Genomic DNA, 23,530 nt, shown 5'->3' with positions numbered 1-23,530 from the left:
GATTCTGTAGGTTGGGGGATGTCTTAAGTTTAATACGGGTTCTTCCATTACAAGAGGCAAAATATTTTGAGGGGTGAAGTCTTGTTCCATAATCCAAGCGTTTCCTATATTTAGACATTCAAAAATTTCTAAATTTATATCAAATCCACAATGGTTTAAGTAGCGAATCTATGTAGTTTGTCAAGAACTTGGTAAAAGCAAGAATTTTCATTTTGGTTTAGGTTTGCATAGAATAAGCAAACTAGAAGGGGAAAAATGCCCTCAGGCTGAGAAAATAGGAAACAACCCCAACTTGGAAATCTAAACATTTCACAAATGTTTGGAAAGTATTCATTCAAGAAAGTTAGGTCAAGAACTTTACCTAAGATAGGTTCAAGAGCTCGAAGCTTCTTGTGGTAGAGTTTCTTGACCCTAGATAATGCAAACCAATGGCTGGAGCTTTCTCCTTCATTGTGGCCGGTGGATTTTATCTTGTTTCCCATGCTTTTCCTCTTTGGCATGGTTTAGAGATGATATAGAGGAGGAAGATTTGTGTATTTCAAAGGAGAAATGGGCTAATATTGAGAGGAGAATGTAGATATGGGGTTTTCAGAGGAAAGGATAGAGTTTGAGAGCAACAAGGTATGATTGTGGTCCTAGTTTTGGGGCAGTATACAAGGTATGATCGTGGTCCTAGTTTTGGGGCAGTAATTAGATAGTGACGTAGGTCAAACTAGTATGAGTATTCATTAATCATTGAAAAATTCACTATATTATAACACAAACAAAATCACAAAATACTTTTGCACAAGTACTATGTTAATCTATGAGTACCATACATACCTTCTAATCAGAGGAGCCACCCGCATTATCTGGTCAAGATTAGCGCATCATTTCCTAGAAATCAGCTTGCCTTTCCATCATGGCATGCATTTGGGCTTGAACGGTGGAGACCGTGTCTTTTCAATTGTGCGTTCTCCATTTCCATCATCTGTATTCGTGGAGCCATCTCCTGCTCATGATACTCGGCCTCTCGATGCCCTTGTTCCATGTCTGCATGAGCCGCTGCACCCATGGATGATGATACTGTTGAGGCAATGTATCCACTTCCAAGACCTTTCACCCAACCCCCCGCTTGTTGCCCAAGCACCTAGGAAGTGATCTCGAAATCTATCATGTGTTGACTCCCCTTTGAAATAGTTGCATCCCTTATCTTGACCATTCATGCCTAATTTCAGTCATGAAAATGATAAAAAGGAATATGTAAGACTACAAATTTGAAGTAGATTGAAGTAATAAACTAAATATTTTGTTTCACTTACATGTCTATCCTGCGCACCCTCGCACCACTCCCCCAATCGCCATTGGTGTGTTCTCTAATAAAGATCCAGCAGTGGATCCTTTGCGCCAGTATTGGGATCATGCTACATTATCATATAAGACATCATTAGTATTATGTCATGTAATGGTTAGATAGTGTTATATATATTAATTACCATTCGATGATTTACGAATAACCTCGATCCACCGCAATGCGTTGTAGGGTGTTTGTTGCAATTTACAGCATTTGTTTCACATATGGCCTACAAGGAAGATGTAACGACGGTTTATTAGTGACATCATTTTAAAAATTAATGATTATAATACAAACACATCACCTGATAGCATGTGTTGCGGAAATGGTAACACACCACCTCTCAATCCTCTTGGGATATCTTATCGTATGGCTGCGCTTTCGCTTCATCTCCCATCGCTTGAAAATGGGAGCACATTTTCGAGCGATAGCTCTTAAATTTATTGCATAATTGGTCATCGACCGCCCTCCTCGCATATTCATGCTTGAGGGTGTCCATATCGAACTCCTCCGGCATATATAGGTGATACAATTACATTTTTAGACAATTGTTAATTGGCTAGTATATTAAAAATAAAAAAAAAACATTTAATTTAAAAGAACTTTATAAGGTTTGGGATTACTTACCAAAATGCGCATGTAAAGAACCATGCGTTGCTCTTAAGTCACCTGCGGCGAGCTGAAGGATGTGACTGGAGCATACCGTCGACATATAATGTCGAGCTCCCTCATTCACGCGGTGCACCAATCGTTCAATGGGGCGGTGTACCCTGGAGGAATGTCAATCCGAATCCATTGTTTTGTCCTCTCCAGGTGCTTCTTCAGCGACATGTTCTTCGCTGCACCACAACCTGACTTGACCATGGACGTAGATGCTGAAAGCAGAGTTAAATTAAGAATAACATTATAATCATACATGTGAATAACTATCATTAATAGTTGAAATGTAAATAAATTAATTGTATCCATACCAACAATGCTCCTCATGGTTGGTAACTCACCCTGCATATTAGTCGCATAAGTGGTATCCATGTCTGGCTGAGGTGCCGATGGCTCAGACAATGGTACCGCCGCATCAGGACCGATGGGCTCTGCCGGTCTCGAGGATGTAGGATCATCATCATGCGATGTAGTCGCGTGCCTGAAAGGAAGTCTCCAACGTCGACCTCCTGGTTCCATATCTGCAAATTATTAGACAAGTAAATATAAGAAGTACAAATATTAGATGGATGCATAATACATATATTTTAAGTGTCTTCCTTTTTACTACAGTATTCGACTGCTATTTCATCTTCCCCATTAGTTTCCTCATTGTTGATGAAGTGAACGTCTACAGAAGGTTCATTTGTAATGTCAGCAGTACCTACGTTTTTTGCCATGGCACCATCCCTATGCAATGGTGTAGGATCGGAGCCTTCTTTGACAACATTTAAAGCAGATTGCACTGCTGCTGATTATGCGTCAAAACTGCGTAATTGGGCAACTTAACCCGAACTTTACGGTTTATATTTTTAATTAAATGTCTAAAATTATCCAATATTTTAATAAAGTGCCAAAATTATCATTCTTGAACTTTATGGCATTATTTATTAAGTTTTGGTAATTTTTTGTCACAGGAAAATTCCCGGGAACCAAAACCGACACCTGTTCATATTTCGTGCATAACTTTTCCGTTTGAGCTCTGATTGAGACTATTCAAATTTCTAGAGAAAGAGGAAAGGATTATCTACAACTTTTGAGTTTTGTGAGAAACGGGCCCCAAAAGATTCAGATTTGTGACGAACAGAGAACAAATAAAATGAGAAAATAAATAAAAATATATGTTTGAATGGATATTTGATGTGACCCGGCCATGCAGTTGGCTAATCTGGGTAGGGCAATCTTTCTTCCCTCTTTATAACTGTGCCTCCGGCGCCCTTCTCTCCCCATTCTCCTCTTCTCCTTCTCTTTCTTCTTCTTCTTCTTCTTCTTCTTCTTCTTCTTCTTCTTCATCTTCCTTTTCTTTAGCCTTTCTATTCCCTTTCTCCGGTTATTTTTTTTTCTTTGCTCTATTCTCCAGTCTCTTTATCTTAGCTTTCTCCTCCTCCTCCTTGCTCTCTTCCCTCAACTCTCTTTGTCTTCCCCTGTTTTTCCCTTCTTCTCCTGCCCTTCTGCTCTCTCTCCTTCATTCTCTCATTCTCACTCTCTCCCTCAGCCATACAAGTAGACACCATTGTGCCTCCGGCACCACTCTTTTCCCCTCTCCTACTCTTCCCCTATTCCAGCCACGATCGTGAGCCACAGTAGCAACCTGCTACCACGAACCAGACCACCATCTTCTTCTCTAGTCCCAGCCGCTGACCACAGCAATTCAGCTGTGGAGCCGTGATTTTCCAGCACCAGCCAGGCCACCCCACTGCCTTCGGGTTGCTCTAGAACTTAGTGACAACCTGCTGCTGCTCAAGCCCTCAGCCATGGCTCCACTGCCTTCGGGTTGCTCCAGAACCAGCAGGCACCATACAAGCTCCTCGGCTAGCCTTCCACCAGTAGCACATCCAAGAGCAGTATCAGCCACAGCAGCAACCTGCTACCACGAACCAAATCCCCAGCATAGCAGAACACCCGAGGCCCAGCAGCTCTGTTTCTGTTCTTCTCTCTCTCTCTTCTTTTATTTCTTTCAACATTAAGTTGGATGCTACTATTTTAAATTATTTGCTGAAGTTATTTGGAAAGACAAGATCTTGAATTTTAAATATTTTATTATCATTGTAGTGGTTAATTATTTATTAATTTTTTTTTTATTGTTTTTGGTGGTAGATTTAATTATTGTTCGAGTCATTTAGTTAATTTTGTTAAGGTCTGGTTTGGTTATTAAAAAAGAAAAAAAAAAGAAAAAAATATTGTTTTTGTTTTGAAGTTTTCCAAGTTTTAGTTTTTTTTGAAGCTCGGTTTAATTACGGTCAGATTTATCAAAGTTTGCATTTTTATTGTGTTTCGTTAGTATTTAAATTTAGGTTTTTGTTTGTGTTTTTTTTTTGTTCGAGTTCTTGCTTTGTGTTAAAGTCTTGGTTTTTATTGTATTCTTTGAATCTGATTGAGTTTCCTTTGGGTGTTTTTAATTCCATGTTCAAAGTTACCATCTTTAATTAGTGCGTATTCCGGTATTTCCTTAAGTTGGCTAGGGTTTCTATTTTTGCTTTTTAATGTAATGAATGCTAGTTTTTAGGGTTTAATGTGCATGTTATTTAATATGTTAAGAATGAAATCAAACAATCTTGAAATCCTGAATCTGAACCAAGTTTAGTGCAATTTAATCTTGATTGGAAGAATGTAAAATCTGAGATTAAACGCATTCCCTGAGGAGACGATCTAGCCCTTGGGCTTAATATTACACGACAGAACTCCTATACTTGGGATAGCTTCCGAGCTACTCATTTTTCGAGTGAGTCACCTGCACTAATAGATGGCTCATCTTCTTGGAATGCAGTTTCACTGGCACTCATCTCCCCATTTGCAACTTTCGTAATAGCGTACAAACTTTGGGGAGGAATATTTTGATCCACATGTCATTCACCCTTCAATTTGGTGTCTTTAAGGTAAAACACTTGTTCTTCTTGCATCGCAAGCACAGAATGGTCATTTTGATACCAGGCCTTGCTAAAATTGACACTGGTAAAGTAGGCATCGGTGTTTATCCCAGTATTTTTATTGCTGATGTCCTACCAGGTACACTTGAACAGGTGGACGAGTATGTTGGCTCCATAGTTAAGCTCTATAATGTCGTCCAGCACAACAAAGTAGTCGATTTTTTCATCTCCTTTTGTGCCTAGCACCGCAACCCCACAATTTTGGGTTCTTCTTTGCAGTTTGAGGGACTTTGTATGAAATCGTAACCTATTGACAATGCAACCATTGTAGCGGTTAACTCATTGATCGGGGCCATATGCCAACACGTACAAATCTTTACTTGCCGTTGGTTCCTTATTGTAATACATTACTTTCATCTATTAAATAAATAGGAGTTTATAAGAATAAATCGTCAATAGTGAAAACATACATCGCTTCTCACTCAAGCAGTATTTGTTACTTACACGACTCTCAAACCAATTGATAAATTCCTTCTTATGTCTTTCATCAACATTCCATTCATTTTGGGCCAAGAGTTCAACTTTAAGTTTGCTATATGCAGTAGTAGTACATGTTAATGTCAACTAAGTATATAATTATGCATATGTAAATACAGTGCAAATTAAGGAATTTAGAACCACGTACTCGATATATGGAACAGTTTCATCACAATTATTGAGGACGTAAAAATGAGCCTTTTTTAGGTCGTCAATATCAATGAAATTGTAAACTCGTGTACTGAGAAGCCAAACATTTTCTCGAAATATAGAGCTCCTGAGTTCTTAATCTTTGACATTAATAGCATGAACGCCTACATTTAGCTCTTGACGAGTGAACATTTTGTCAATATCATGTAGATACATTGAGCAAAATGCAAGACATTCACTGTCAATGTATGCCTCAATGATTACACCTTCCGGTCATGCCTTATTGCGCACGTACCCCTTTAAAGTGGACAAGAACCTGTGCATTTTACGTAGCATTATATACTTGTAGACACAATAAAGAAAAAAAATAAAAACAAGGAAATCACGTGACTATTGTACAAGGAGTTTATAATTTACCTCTCACTAGGATAAATCCAACGATATTGAACTGGTCCTCCAATTATGCCCTCCCTTGGTAAATGGACAACTAGGTGGACCATCACATCGAAAAATGCTGGTAGAAATATTTTCTTCAACTTGCATAGTGTGATCACGATGTCATCTTCTAACCATTCAAGTACGTTTACATCCAATTTTTTGGAGCACAGCTGTCGAAAAAAGATTCCCAGCTCAATCAGCACCGAGCGAACATCTTTAGTCAAGTTCCATGAAGGAAAACAGGTAGAACCCATTGTAGAAGGACGTGACAGTCATGACTTTTCATTTCTAGCATCTTCCCTTCCTTCGTGTTTATGCATCGAGTTATGGTCGATGCATATTCATCGGGGAACTTCACTGATTTCAACCATTCGAAGAATTTATTCTTCTCATCCTTCGAAAATGTGTAACAAGCTGATGGCATAAGAATTTTGTCACCATCACGAAACAGGTGCAACTCAAGCCATATTCCCATATCTTCCATATCCCCACAATCATTTGCGATGTCCTTTGTCTTCCAATTTATATCAAACAATGTACCAATGGAATTCTCACAAATGTTCTTTTCGATGTGCATAACATCCAAGTTGTGGCGTAGTAGAAGATCTTTCCAGTATGGCAACTCGAAGAAGATGCTTCTATTTGTCCAATTCAACTCCCACTCAGTGCATTTTCTTTTTCTACTTGTTGATGGTCTCCCAAATTTCACATCTCCAATCTACCTTAGCTGGTTTAATATCTTTTCCCCATTTAGTCGATTTGGTTGTGACCTTTGTTTAGGTTTTCCATTGAAGCTTCTGACGCCACGAATCCTCCAAGGATGTCCAATTCGTAGAAAACGATGATGACACATAAAGTATAACTTGCGGCCATGCTTCAAGGATAAGAACCCAGCATCCTTATTATATACTGGGCATGCTAAGTAACCTTTTGTGCTCCAACCTGACAGGTTACTGTAAGCGGGGAAATCATTAATTGTCCACAAGACTGCAACATGCATCTGAAATGTTGTCCCGATTTCCACATCGAATGTCTCAACTCCTTTTTCCCATAATTCTTTCAACCTGTCAATTAACGGACATAGGTAAACATCAATATCATTACCATGTGCCCTCGGTCCGAGAATGAGCAGAGGCATATAAATGAAAGGTTCTTTCATACATGGCCGTGGGGGCATATTGTATGGCATCATCATAACTGGCCACGTGCTATACGGGTTGTTCATGTTATCGAAAGGATTGAACCCATATGAAGCAAGGCCAAGTCTGATGTTGCGAGGATCACTAGCAAACCATGGATGCATTTGATCGAAATCAGCCCAAGCTTCGGAGTCCGCTGGATGGCTAAGGGTGTTTCCATTTTGAAGACATTTCTGGTGATGTCATCTCATATTTGTAGCAGTTTTTTTTGCACATATACAATCGTTGCAGCCGCGGGATTAATGGACAATATCGCAAAACTTTTTTGGAGATCTTTTTACCTTTCTTCTGATTAGTTGTATACCTTGGTTCACCACATTCTAGGCACTCGTTCGCATTTTCATGTTCACCATGTCATATCTGTAGCAGTTTTATTGTAGTGTCATCTGACTAGTTAGCTACGGTACCGTGCTCTTAACGTAAGTAACCATCCGGGTTCTGATACTATATAATACATTTCACATAATATATATTTTTGTTTATAAATACCATTTTCATATTCCAAAAATAAAACCCGACTTTTACATATTTCTGAATAAAACTATTATTTCATAATTTCTGAATCATAACATCATAATACTACTGATCACGACATTTGCTCCGGCTATCATATCTCAGCATCTGCACCGTCTATCAAATCTTGGCCTCTACGCCGGCTATCATATCTCAGCATTTGTGCCGGCTAATATATCATAATATACTTGAAATATTCTTTAATTTCTGTACTGATTATTATCGTTCGAAAATCATTGTAATATCAAGCTTATTCCATGAAATAAAAACATATTCTAATATATTGTTAATAAACTCAATTTATACTCATGCCACACGAGTCAGTAATTCTATATAATATTATCTAGCTTGGAAAACGTAATTTACTAATAAAATATTATTAAATATAAAATCATGATTTACTCAATTCAACATCAGTATTTCCCAAAACTAATTATATCGTACATATAATTTCTGAAGCATATGCTGAATAATAATAAACGTTAAATTTTTTGAAAAACCTGACTTAATCTATTCCCTTTTCTAGTTTCCTAAACTACGCCTGCATGGATCCCAAAATTATACCCATAGTGCTCACCCAAACCCTAAATTCAATAACCCTAGTTCAATCAACTTAACCTCAAATAAAATACTATTTTAAAATTTCCTAAGTCCATACACTCCCAAAATAACCAATTTTATTAATTCCCTAAATCTCACTTTCGCTTTGGAGTGGTGCCTAGGACCCCTAAATTGAAAATTTGCTCTGGCCAAAGTGACGACAATCGAGACTAGGACCTCGTGGTGGTGTCTAATCATCGATTTAACTGAAGATCTAAGGAAAAATTAAGAAAAAAAGAGTGAGTATACCTTTCCTCGGGGGTGGTGCCTATGTCGCTCTCATGACAAATCCGCCCTGGTAGAAATGTCAGCAGCGGAGATAGGAACCCAGCAATATTTTCCGATTTTCAATTGGTGCTCGTTAGGCCAATGAAATCGAGGTGAGAGAGAGAGGTGGTGTGAGGGGAGGGAGAGTGGCCTCGCAGCCAAGTAGAAGAAAAGGAGCTTTTTTTGGAGGAAAGAACTGCAATTTAAGATTTCAAACTGAAATCTCTTCAAGAAGCTTCCAGCTTCCAATAAATACATTATAATAGTATTATATTATAAACTTATATATGTACATACATATATATATATATATATATATATATATATCCCATTATCTTATTTATTTAGTTAATTCAGTTTAATATTAATTAATTAATTAATAATTAATATTTTAATTAATTAATTTTATTTACTTTTATTTATTTTTATTTTTTCTACACTTCCATGCATATAATTTTCTGGGGCATTACAACTCATATAAAACCTTTTTTCAAATTTCCTAAATCACACAAAAGGTTTTCAAAATAAATTAAGGTAAAAAATTAAGGCCTATAAAGGTCGACCGATGTTGGTTTTTTTGGGCTTAATTTAAAAGCTTGGTCAACTGAATCTCTGGCAGTATAAATATCTCGGTCGACAGAACCAAGCCTGGTCGAACGAATCTATGACAGTATAAATGTCATGGTTGACCAAACCAGTCAAAAGTCAATATGTTGACTTCACTCGGTTGATTGTTCTGTTTTGAACACATGTTCCATGGTCGACCGAACCAACACGTGTCTAACACCCAACTACTTGGTTGACCGAACCTTGTAGTTCATTTTTGCCACAGTCGACCGAACCCAACGGAATGGTCAACCGATCCTTGCCTTGGTCAACCGAACTTGCAGTTCAAATTATTTACAGTCGACCGAACTCAGTGATATGGTCGACTGAACCTTTAATATGATCGATCGAACATCTCGGGTTGGAAATTTTTTAAGGGTTAAAAAGTCATTAATTTTTTAATTAAACTTTTTTCAAAATACCGAGCGCATCCCCAACGGTCATAATTTTCAGAAAATCTATAAATGCCCCTCCATAACTCAAATTAGAACCTTTGATTAGCCCAAATTTTCTCTCTAATGCATTGTTAATCAAAGTTCTCCTAAAACATTTTTTATTGTTAAAATCATTCTTTTGGGGCAAAATCTTTTATATAAATCTCTCCAATTCTCTTTCATGCTACTATTTCAAAATCATTTTTGAGGAGAGTATTTTATTTAGGGCATTTTATTTGCATATACTCTCATTTAGCACTTAATTTTTGAAAAACATTTTTGAGAGTATTGCTTAGGTTTTGTTTTGGTTATTTCTTTGATAAATAATTTTTGGAGAAAATTATTTACAGTACAAATATTTTCTTGAACTTAAAATCCTAGATTCTCCAAATATTCTTTATTTGCAAAAATATTTATAGGAGAACAATAATACTCATTTTTCATATATTTTACTTGTGCAAAATTATTTAATAGCACCCTTACTCTACTGAGCATAACGCGTATCATTAGAGAGTGCACATATTTTATGAGCTTAAACGTGTACATCTCTGCTTATATTTTCAGAAACATGTTTTATGTACAAAAAATATTTTTTATTGTACCGATTGGGTTCATCCCATTAATTGAACTAGGGAGTCTCAATCCCGTAAGTAAGACCGGCTCGGTTCAACCCGAAAATTGAACTAGGGAGTGTCATCCCCGTAAGTGAGACAAGTTAGGATTAGCTTTGTAATTGAGCTAGGGTTTTCCTCGCCCTGTAAGGAGAGGATGTAAACGACTTCTACTGACTCACTCGAAAAATGAGCAGCTCAAAAGCTATCCCAAGTATAGGAGTTACATCATGTAATATTAAGCCCAAGGGCTAGATCGTCTCCTCTGGGAATGCGTTTTAATCTCAGATTTTACGTTCTTCCAATCAAAGTTAAATTGCACTGAACTTGGTTCAGATTCGGGATTTTAGGGGTGGTTAATTCTACTTTTAACAAATTAAATAACACGTAATTTAAAACTCTAAACTAACATGCACTAAATAAAAGAAACAAGAATAGAAACCCTACGTCTACTTAAGGAAACACTGAAACATGCATTAATTAAAAATGGCAACTTGAGCACAAAATTAAAACACAATGATGGAAACTCAATCGGACACAAATGCATACAATAAAAATTGAACCTTTAACACGAACTTGAACCTCAATCACAATTTAAACACAACCATAAACTTCAATGAAAAAGGAACATTCAAACGATAATGGAATACAGTAAAACACAAACTTTAACAAAATCGACCCTAACTAAACCGAACGATAAATAAATAAAAGAAACTAAATTAAATTCTTCAAATCTAATGGTAACATTAATTAAGAGAAACATAAACAAATAAAAATTAAACTTCACTAAAACAAATTAAAATTATTTAACACTCATTGAAACGAGTTTTTCAAAAACTCTAATAAATAACTAAATAAAAAGAAAAGAAATATTCAGTTGCAATTTTGAAAATAAAAGAAAGAAAAGAAAATAAGAGAGAGAGAGAGAGAGAGAGAGAGAGAGAGAGAGAGAGAGAGAGAGAGAGAGAGAGAGAGAGAGAGAGAGAAGGCAGGCACAGCTGGCCGGAACAGGGATGGTCCATGCAGCAGGGGCTGCACTGGTTTTCTACTGGCTGGCAGCAGGCTGGGCTGCTGAAGAGGCTATAATACTAGGGCTGGAGTTGCAGAGGTAGACAGGGGATGAGGAGATACAGAGAGGTTGCTGTGTTGCTGCTATGGAAGGGGACTCGGGAGACAGGGAAAGGCAAAACTAAGGAAGAGTAGGGGAAGAGAGAAGAGAGTTTGAGGGAGAGAAAGTAAAGGGAAGAGAAGAGAGCAAGATGGAATGAAGCAAAGCAAACTAAAGAAGAAGAAGAATAATAAGGAGAAGAGAAGAAGAAGAAGAAGAAGAAGAAGAAGGATAAGGAGAAGAAGAGGGGAGAAGAGTGGTACGCAGGGCACACCCAGAACAAGGGAAAAAGAAAGAATATATAGGGGAGGAGGCTTGCCCTAACCCACGACCCGGATAGGAGACCCGACCTGAATTGTTATATTTTTTTCATTTTTTTCATTCTCTATTCATCGCAAATCTGACTCTTCTAGAGCCCGTTTCTTGCAAAACTCAAAACATAAAAGTTGTAGATAATCCTTTCCTCTTTCTCTAGAAATTTAAATCGTCTTGATCGAAGCTTGGACAGAAAAGTTTTACATAAAATACAAATAGGTGTCGGTTTTGGTTTCCGAGATTTTTCCTGCAACAAAAAATTACTAAAACTTCATAAATAGTGCAAAAAAGTTCAAGAATGATGATTTTGGCACTTTATTAAAATATTGGACACTTTTGGACATTTAATTAAAAATATAAACCGTAAAGACCGGGTTAAGATGCCCAATTACGCAGTTTTGACGCGTAATCACACCCCCCAACTAACGTTTTGCTAGTCTCTAGCAAATGACGTGAATGAATTTCAGGGTGGTGTCTACAACTACATACTCCAATAATCATGAAATCAATGCACATGCGACAATATTATACCACTTCACATATAAGAACATAACTGAATTTCACACAAGTTTGTTCATATTCAATGCACACGACTCCAAAGCACGTCACTCATGCAAGTTTCATCGTTTATATGTGATTTGAGAGCAGTATACTCACATGAAGTTAATTAGTGGAACATTCAGAGTTAATGCAATCATATAAGTTCGAGTATAAACAGGTAAACTCTCGAGATGTGTGTGATGTGTGTGACTTAGTACACCTAGGACGCCAGTGGACACCTACAGAACGGTCGCTTTGACTCGGCCTAGCTGGTATACCCTCGAGAACACTCAAAGAAAATGGGTTCACTCATTATATGTGAGGAGGAGTGTTGCGATCAAACATCCCACATATTAAAAGGAACAACGTTAATTATATGGAGTGGACTAGTCTGGAAAGGATCTAACCTATCTATGAGATGTCGGGTCCTTCACCCTAGCATCTTCTTACCTACTCGCCATATCCAACTGAGACCACCCTAGATCAACTCATTCACAAACTTGTCGTGAATACATCTAAGGCATTAATTGGTTGAAGCATCTTCATACATGGAAAATATGTGTCGTGTCCTTGTGATATGTATTTGGACCGGCATTGACTTTTCATTTCATGTGCATGTGTATTGCTTATTATTCCTTCTGCTCATTCTTTATTTTCTGTCTTTTCTTAGGCAATAAGGACAATATTAACACATCTTTTGTAATCTTCATACCATCAATGGGAATTGAGCTCGAATAGGAGTTCATGAATTAAGTCTATCTCTAGGGCTGGCTCAGCCTTCACATTTTGAGTAGGCTACAAGACCTAGGTTTCTATCTCCCCACTAGGTGTCACCTCTAGGCTAGCAAATCAAAACATAGACTAGTGTACAAAGGAATCATCTAGAAAAAAGAGAATTGAGTTCCATGAACTCTGATTTGATATTAACGCTCAAAAGGACGATAAATAGCTCAAGGATATCTCACAAGGTGTCATAGTCGCCACGGGTGCTCTCTCAGTGCTCACAGGAAACCCTAAGTGCAATGAATCACGTGAATGTGTTTATTCAGCCTCGTGAGATGCCGTGTAAATACAGGAAATTATATAGCCAAATTAACATGAGTGTACTACCAATCAATTTTTCATGGAGTCATAAAATCATATAAAGAGAAAACTACTCATGATTGACTCAAGTGTGTCATTCTTAAGTTATACATGAGTATGTAAAAGGGTATGAATCAATGTTAAGCATGACATAATGCAGTGTAATTCCTCAGTGCTCCTCCTTTCATTCTTTTTTTTTTTTTTGAGTTTTTGATTTTTTGATTTTTTTTTTGTTTTTAAAACCCAGTACGTGTACGTGCACAGTGTCATATGCGAATGCTCATCCCCCCCAACTAAAGTAGAACTTTGTCCTCAATGTGAAAGCATAGGGGAAATAGAAAAAACTGTGCACGAGAAAAGTAAGGCGTACCTGAGTGGCGAAATAATGGAAAACAAAGATCGAACTACGAGAAAATAGACCTGAAAACTAACTAAAAATAAAATAAGATAAAATAAAAGGAAAATAAGGGAAAGAAAAACATCACCATTGTCTTGGCGGAGGCTTAGGAGGAATTTCGTCTGGTGGCCGCAGGTCTATAAATTGCAATGGCGGTTCTCCAAATTTGCGCCGCCACAGTGGATCAGTCTTCATACCTGCACGAAAATCAACCTTAAATGAATAAATGCGTGTCAAAATACCAAACAATACGTGTGCAGGTCGACCCTCATGTGTAGACAAAAAAGGGTCTTTATTCAACATCGTGTCCATGAAATGTTCTTCTTTATGAACTAATGTGTGATAAGAAGTTATCGGAATAATTATCTGCAGTTCTTCAGAAGCATTAACATTAAAGTTTTTTACCTGGTTCTTTGAAAATTATATGCTCACCAGACTGGTCACCCTCTTTATCGGGTGTACATATCATCATACCACTGCAAGAGTCTGCCTCCACATTAGGCTCCTTAACATATGATTCAGGTGGGAGTGACGGTTTCATGGTTTCTGAGCTTAGAGTATGAGGTACCACAGGTTGGTACTCCGTATGAGTATCAGTCTCCTCATCAACTAACTGCTCCGCTTGTAGCCTCGTTTCCTCTGATTTTTCTTTGAACTCTTTTGGTTTAGCCGTGACTTTTAGTGCTGGGACAACTGGTTGTCTGACGATGAGCATCTCAGGTTGGGGAAATTCTTTCTCACTTCTCGAAGTAGTGGTGGCCTCTGCTGGCTCAAAGAGATCATCGTGCATTTGTTGTTGTGGTTGCTGGTACTTTTGAGGACTAGGATGAGGTTCTGCGAGCAATTCTTCATTTTCTAAGATATCCAACTGTGTGCTTATCGCATTAATAGTATCCCGCAATTCATTATTATGATCAACTTGAGTTTGCATGAATTGCTGGAGCATGTTCGCCATATGTGTTATGCTATCCCCGAAAAGGTCTGACGACGTACAGCTCAGAGGGATTCGTTATAGCTGATATTGAAGCGGAGGGTTGTTTTGAAAGTTTTGTGGCTCGTATGCATCACCACCACTAATTGTGCTGATAGGGTGTGTAGTTATGGGTGCCTGAGTGTATCGTGTATTGCACTGTGGGACATTGTCAACTAAGTAATCAAAGAATGATAATACCTGATCTGGATCCTTGTTGACGGGCTCTCCATTAGACATAGTCTGGACAAAACACTTGCAATCAGGGGTAAGAGCAGTATAAAAACAATCAGCTAACCTCCATGAGTCGAACCCGTGATGTGGACAAGTGCTTAGTAGATCCTTGAATCGCTCCCAGTAAGCCCAAAATGTCTCGTCATCCTGCTGCACAAAATTAAGAATCTGTTCCTGCAAAAATTGAGTTTTCTGTGAGGGACAAAATGCATGCAGGAATTCACGCTCCATATCAGTCCAATTAGTGATAGAATAGGGTCTCATAGAATGAAACCAAATCAGTGCCCTATCCTGCAAAGTAGTAAGAAATAAATTCAGTCTAGTAGTTTCGTCAGCTTTAGTATGAGAGAAAAACATGTTGCAGGTTAACTCCAACTCTGCTAGGTGCTGATAAGGGCACTCAGATTCCGTCCCGTAAAACTCGGGTAGCAATGACGTCCTCCCGCGCTGCATCATGAAATTAAGCTCATTATATTCGAGCTGCAAAAAGTCCATTATCGTGCGCGGTGTAGGTGCAGCCATTTTTTTCAAAACTCAAAATTTTTTTTCTGTTTTTGTTTTAAGCTTTTTTTTTTTCTTTTTCATAAAACTAATAAAAATGACGGGAAAAACACAAAATGGAGACTAACTCGAAAAATGAGCAGCTCAAAAGCTATCCCAAGTATAGGAGTTATGTCGTGTAATATTAAGCCCAAGGGCTAGATCGTCTCCTCTGGGAATACGTTTTAATCTCAGATTTTCCGTTCTTCCAATCAAAGTTAAATTGCACTGAACTTGGTTCAGATTCGGGATTTCAAGGGTGGTTAATTCTACTTTTAACAAATTAAATAACACGTAATTTAAAACTCTAAACTAACATGTACTAAATAAAAGAAACAAGAATAGAAACCCTACGTCTACTTAAGGAAACATTGAAATATGCATTAATTAAAAATGGCAACTTGAGCATGGAATTAAAACACAATGATGGAAACTCAATTGGACACAAATGCATACAATAAAAATTGAACCTTTAACACGAACTTGAACCTCAATCACAATTTAAACATAACCATAAACTTCAATGAAAAAGGAACATTCAAACGATAATGGAATATGGTAAAACACGAACTTTAACAAAACTGGCCCTAACTAAACCGAACGATAAATAAATAAAGGAAACTAAATTAAATTCTTCAAATCTAATGGTAACATTAATTAAGAGAAACATAAACAAATAAAAATTAAACTTCACTAAAACAAATTAAAATTATTTAACACTCATTCAAACAAGTTTTTCAAAAACTCTAATAAATAACTAAATAAAAAGAAAAGAAATATTCAGTTGCAATTTTGAAAATAAAAGAAAGAAAAGAAAATAAGAGAGAGAGAGAGAGAGAGAGAGAGAGAGAGAGAGAGAGAGAGAGAGAGAGAGAGAGAGAGATGGCAGGCACAGCTGGCCGGAACAGGGATGGTCCATGCAGCAGGGGCTGCACTGGTTTTCTGCTGGTGTTGGCTTCGGGTGGTAGCTAGCACGAAGGGAACTGCTCACAGGTTGCTGGTATGGCAGGATGATTGTCGGTGATGTGGTGCTCGGAGAGGCAGAGATGGGCTGTAGTGGCTGGGCTCGGCTATTGGAGGGAATTGCCATAAGTTGAAGGAGGGCTTGGGGCTACTGTTCCTGCTCGGGTGGCTGTGGAGTGTCTGCTTCGGACAGCAAGGGGAAGGGTGGCTGGCAGCAGGCTGGGCAGCTGAAGAGGCTATAATACTAGGGCTGGAGTTGCAGAGGTAGATAGGGGATGAGGAGATACAGAGAGGTTGCTGTGTTGCTGCTATGGAAGGGGACTTGGGAGATAGGGAAAGGCAAAGCTAAGGAAGAGCAGGGGAAGAGAGAAGAGAGTTTGAGGGAGAGAAAGTAAAGGGAAGAGAAGAGAGCAAGATGGAATGAAGCAAAGCAAACTAAAGAAGAAGAAGAATAATAAGGAGAAGAGAAGAAGAAGAAGAATAAGAAGAAGGATAAGGAGAAGAAGAGGGGAGAAGAGTGGTGCGCAGGGCACACCCAGAACAGGGGAAAAAGAGAGAATAAATAGGGGAGGAGGCTTGCCCTAACCCACGACTCGGATAGGAGAACCGACCCGAATTGTTATATTTTTTTCATTTTTTTCATTCTCTTTTCATCGCAAATCTGACTCTTCTGGAGCTTATTTCTCACAAAACTCAAAACATGAAAGTTGTATATAATCCTTTCCTCTTTCTCCAAAAATTTGAATCGTCTCGATCGGAGTTTGGACGGAAAAGTTTGGTACAAAATACGAACAGCTGTCGGTTTTGGTTTCCGAGATTTTTCCTGCAACAAAAAATTACCAAAATTTCATAAATAGTGCAATAAAGTTCAAGAATGATGATTTTGGCACTTTATTAAAATATTGGACACTTTTGGACATTTAATTAAAAATATAAACCGTAAAGACCAGGTTAAGATGCCCAATTACGCAGTTTTGACGCGTAATCATCTACTCCACCCATTTAAGTGAGCAGGTTTAGTGCAATCCTTGGGGGTATGCCCAAGGCGGGTTCGTAGGCTAATTTGGCCTAATCTTGAAAACAAATATCGTGTGTCTCTCTCCTTATCTCATTTAATTTATGAACTTTAAATTCAACATGTGTATGCTTATTCATTCTTGGCTTTGACTAATTGCATGCACACATTTATTTTAATTGAGATACACGTGTATGTCTGCACATATTACTTATTCAGTTTTACATGCACGACCATAATTAAAATGGGATATGATATGTGGTGAATCGGCGTAAATTTTTAATTTATCCAAAATATTTTTAAAACCCAATTCACCCCCCCTCTTGGGATCACACCAATTCCAACAAATCGAACTAATGGAATTAATAATTAATTACAAGCTGAGTTAAGAAAATAAAGCTACTCTACAAGTTTTGATAACCATTTAGTCACTAATTTATATTTTACTATTTTTTGTAATAAAATTAACATATGTGCATGCATTGGCTGCTTAAATAAGCTGAATGATTAGTGATGATTTTAAAAACCATCACTGATATCAAGACTATTAGTGACGGTCTTTCTTCCTAGACAATATATATCAGCAACAGGTCCTATCTGTCCACTGCAACAACTGTTGACCTCATTGGTCACACCCATTTTTGATTATGACAAATACTTGGTACTGATGGTTGTATTAAGAATTGCATGCAGGTTCACCTTCACCTTGTGCGCGCTTTAGGACTGAAAGACATATCATGATGGCGTGAGGTATTCGTGCCGAAGAATGAAGCTATATGTGTTGTATTTTGTATTCACTTGATTATCTATTCATTCTAGGATGTAATTTATTATGAATTGTGCGTGTGTATGACTTGTAATAATTTGCATTATGCATAGTAGGTAGGTATGCTCAAAACGACCATAGTTGGGCTTTAGGTACCTACACAGACCTTAGGGATTTTTCTGTTATGATAGAGTGTCCTTAAGTCTCTAAAAAAATGCATAATAAGTCCCCATTATCATCTTCATATCAGGAGAATTACAATTGGCTAAAATTGGACTGAAAATTGAAAAGGTTGAGAGGGTTCGGGCGACCGAACCTATGCCATGTAAAGCGACTCAGGCAACCGATCAAATAAACATGTTGACTTAACTTCGGGTGAACGAACCTCTTTTGAACATATCTTCCTCGGGCACCCGAATGCTCCTTAGAGCACTTTTCAACTACTCAGGCGACCATCTGTTTACGTTCAAATAGAGGCCCAGGCGAATGAACTGCCTGGTTCGGTTAACCAAACTCAGCTTCAGGCACCCAAACCTCAGAAATTTGGCTACTGACTTTGGTTCAGCCAACCGGTCCTCAACTTGGGCACTCGAACCTCTTAAAGTTGAATTTTTGATTGTGTTTGTTTAGGCATTTGAACCTCAGGCCGGCACCCAAACTTTGCGGGTTAAAATAATTTTTACTGATTTTTTAAATGGGGTAAACTGGGTTAATTTTCTTAATGATGTTTCAATTCTAATTATACCCAGTGTATCCCCAATGGTAAAAAAATCCTCCTTTCCTATATATACCAATTCATTTATCTTAATTAATAAGGATTAGCAAACTTGATTAGGGCAAAAATTCTCTCAACTCTTAAAACCCTAAAAATCCTATATTAGCCAAATATTTCTTGCAAACACTCACATACTCCTCATTTTCTTTCTCTAAGCATTGTGAGTATCTCTATAAGGCTATTGTGCTTAAATTTCTCTAGCTTATACTCTCTCCTAATATATTGATTAATTGATTTTACTTGGGAGTATAGCCTAAAGTTCTTCCACCGACTTCATTTGATAAATCTAGTGTGGAAAGACTTTGAGGGTTTTGGTTCTTGCATTATTGTTGCAAGTTTTATAAACCTAGATTTTGTGTGCAAAAATCTTTTCTCAAAAAAAGCTAGTCTTTCAAACAACTCCATTGTGCTTTATACATTGAAATATCCTATTGAGTTTGTTTGATTTATCTTGCTTAGCATATTTGAAACCCTGATTTGATTTTGTGATATTCAAATAGTGTGTTTCAAATCTTGCTTATATATACACTCTAGATCTGGACTGAAAATATATACGTGATTGAGTGTTTAGCATACATTAGAGCACTGAGCATATTTACACATCATTCGTGCTTGCATTATTGGCTGAGCTATATTGGTGCACACATCTACTTATATTGAAGCGCATTTCCGTGTACAAACAATTTATACATATTGATTGTATTCTAGGTACGGGCTTGAAGAGGGAGACTAGCCCTATGGAATAGTCCCTAATTGGCTTAGACCAGGTTAGGAAAGCTAGGTGCGCCATCATATTAAGGCGCGTCAGTTGAGGTCAGCCCTTTGAATTGACCTAGTTGTATAGGTGCCGCTCCACCCATTTAAGAGAGCATTATAGTGGTATTCCTTGTGCTAGTGTGGCTATGGCGGAGACGTACGCACAGTTGGCCAAACTCCGATAACATATAGTGCATGTTCTTTACATTTCCGCAATTTACATTTACTGCACGTGTATGTTTGTTTGATGATTGTATAGACTGAGCCTACGCTAAATTACATTGTTGTTAATATTTGTTGACCTAGGTAACAAATTTTTAAATACCCAATTCACCCCCCTTTTGGGGTTGCACTATAACTATCAATTGGTATCAGAGCCTTGTTATTAAGATGATTACGCACCGAAACTGCATAATTGGACGTTTAAACCAAGTTTTTTGGTTTATATTTTTAATTAAAAGTCCAAAATTATCCAATATTTTAATAAAATGCCAAAATCATCATTCTTGAACTTTATTGCACTATTTATGAGAATTTGGTAATTTTTTGTCGCAGGAAAATTCCCGAGAATCAAAACCGACACCTGTTCGTATTTTGTACATAACTTTTTCGTCCAAGCTCCACTCAAGACAATTCAAATTTCTGGAGAAAGAAGAAAGGATCATCTACAACTTTTCTGTTTTGAGTTTTGTGAGATACAGGCTCCGAAAGAGCAGAATTTGCAATGAACAGAACAAAAAAATATAATAATTCGGGTCCTCTAAATGGGCCAAATCTCTAATCTGGGTCTAGGGCTTTCTTCCCCAATCTCTATTTATTCTTCTCTTCCCCTCTTTCCCAGCGTGTGCCCTGCGCACCAAGCTCTCCTCTCCTCTCCTCTTCTTCTTCTTCTTCTTCTTCTTTAGTTTGCTTTGTTTTTTTTTTTTTTTATCTTGCTCTCTTCTCTTCCCTTTACTTTCTCTCCCTCAAACTCTCCTCTCTTCCCCTGCTCTTCCTCTCCCTCTGGTTCTCATCCCAGCTCCTCTGTACCAGCCTCTTCTCCAGCCGGATCTGTTGTTGCAGCCAAGCAACCCGAGCACAACTCCACACAGCCAGGACAACCGCAGCCAACTTCTCCAGCACAGCAGCAATGCCCGCAGCCTGCAGCAACTCTTGCAGCAGCCTGCTGCACACAGCCAGCAACACAGCAGCAGCACAGCCCCCTGTTCCAGCAGCCTCTCCTCCAGCCCAGCACCACCGAGAGCCACCACCACGGCCAACTCCAGCAACACAGCACAACCAGCAGCTGTGTGTCTCTGCAACTCCAACAACTCCAACCGTGGCAGCCCCTGTTCCAGCAGCTATACATATCTCTCTCTTTTTCCCTATTTTTTTCCTCTTTCTTTTATTGTTGATTGCAGCAACATAACTCCTTTCTTCTTATTTAGTTAATTAGTAGAGTTTTGAAAACCTTATTTTGAATGGCTGTTAAGTAATTTTTAATTTGTTTGAGTGAAGTTTAATTTTGATTTTTGTTTTATGTTTATGTTCTCTTAATTAATGTTGTCATTAGGTTGAAAGAATTTGATTTAGTTTCTTTTATTTGTTTATTGTTCCTTCAATTTAAATTCCGTTTTATTTCTAACTAAATAATTACATGAAAAGAGAAAATATAAAAAGAAAAAAAAAGAGTGTTTTTGTTTTGAAGTTGTTTTTTTTTAAATTCAATCTTTTTACCGAAGCATGGTTTAGTTAGGGTCGGGTTAAGCAAAAACTCATGTTTTCATTATATTTCGTCATTGTTTGCGTGCTTTAAATTCTCGTTGAGTTTGTGTTTGCGTTTAAAATATGATACTTGATTTAATTTTCGTAGTTTTGTTAAAGGTTCAATTTTAGTATGTGCGTTTGAGTCTAATTGAGTTTCCATTCTTGCATGTTTTAGTTCCATGTTCTAGGTTTCCAGTTTTTATTAACGTGTGTCCCAATGTTTCCTTAAGTAGATGTAGGGTTTCTATTCTTGTTTTCTTTTATTTAGTGCAAGTTAGTTTTAGGGTTTTTAAATTACGTGTCATTTAATTCGTCAGAAGTAAAATTGAACAACTCTGAAAAACCTCGAATCTAAACTGAGTTCAATACAATTTTATTTTCGATTGGAAGAACGTAAGATCTGAGATTAAAACGTATTCCCTGAGGAGACGATCTAGCCCTTGGGCTTAATATTACACGACAGAACTCCTATACTTGGGATAGCTTCCGAGCTGCTCATTTTTCGAGTGAGTCAAGTTTTTGGTGCTGTTGCCAGGGAATGTCGTCTTAGTCTTAAATTTGCGTTTTTCCCGTCATTTTTGTTAGTTTTATGAAAATAAGAAAAAAAAAAAAAAATTGATTGAGTTTTAAAAAATGGCTGCACCTCCACCGCGCATGATAATGGACTTTTTGTAGCTTGAATATGCTACTGCATCATCTTCCACTGTTTTGCCTTATGACGAGCTTAATTTCATGATGCAGCACGGGAGGACGTCATTACTACCCGAGTTTTACAGGTTGGAATCTGAGTGCCCTTATCAGCATCTAGCAGAGTTTGAGTTAACCTGCAATATGTTTTTCTCTCATGCTAGAGCTGACGAATCTACTAGACTGAACTTATTTCTTGCTACTTTGTAAGATAGGGCACTGATTTGGTTTCATTCCTTGAGACTTCACTCTATCATTAATTGGTCTGATATGGAGCGTGAATTCCTGCATACGTTTTGTCCCTCACAGAAAACTCAATTTTTGCAGGAACAAATTCTTAATTTTGTGCAACATGATAATGAGACATTTGGGGCTTGCTGGGAGCGATTCAAGGATATACTACGCACTTGTCCACATCACGGGTTCGACTCATAGAGGTTAGCTGATTGTTTTTATACTGCTCTTACCCTTGATTGCAAGTGTTTTGTCCAGACTATGTCTAATGGAGAGCCCGTCAGTGAGGATCCAGATCAAGTATTATGCTCATCGCCGGGCAAACAGTTGTCCCAGTACTGGAAGTTATGGCTGAAATAGATGAATTTAAAGAAAAATTAGTGGAAACGGGGCTAGAAGCGGAGCAGTTAGTTGATGAGGAGACTGATACCTATACGGAGTACCAACCTGTGGTACCTAATACTCCAAGCTCAGAAACCATGAAACCGTCACCCCCATTTGAATCAGATATTAAAGAGCCTAATGTGGATGCAGACTCTTGCAGTGGTATGATGATATGTACACCCGATAAAGAGGGTGACCAGTCTGGTGAGCTTATAATTTTCAAAGAACTAGGTAAAACCTTTGATGTTAATGCTTCTGAAGAACTACAGGTAATTGCTCCAATAACTTCCCATCACACGTTAGTTCATAAAGAAGCAAATTTCCTAGAAACGATGTTGAATAAAGATCCTTTCTTGTCAACACAAGAGGGTCGACTTGCACACAAATTTTTTGGTATTTTGACACGCATTAATTTATCTGAGGTTGATTTTCGTGCAGGTTTGAAGACTGATCGATTTTGGTGACTTAAATTTGGAGAACTGCCGGTGCAATTTATAGACCTGCGGCCACCAAACGAAATTCCTCCAAAGCCTCCGCCAAGACAATTGTGATGTTTTTCTTTTCCTTCTTTTCCTTTTATTTTATTTTATTTTATTTTTAGTTAGTTTTTAGGTCTATTTTCTCGTAGTTCGATCTTTGTTTTCCATTATTTCACCACTCAGGTATGCCTTACTTTTCCCGTGCACAGTATTTTCTATTTCCTCTATGCTTTCACATTGAGGACAACGTTTCACTTTAGTTGCGGGGGATGAGCATTCGCATG

The sequence above is a fragment of the Malania oleifera genome, chromosome 7, assembly GCF_029873635.1.
Source record: "Malania oleifera isolate guangnan ecotype guangnan chromosome 7, ASM2987363v1, whole genome shotgun sequence".
Taxonomy (NCBI): Eukaryota; Viridiplantae; Streptophyta; class Magnoliopsida; order Santalales; family Ximeniaceae; genus Malania; species Malania oleifera.
The sequence above is the reverse complement of the archived record's forward strand: the minus strand, read 5'-3'. Positions refer to the sequence as shown.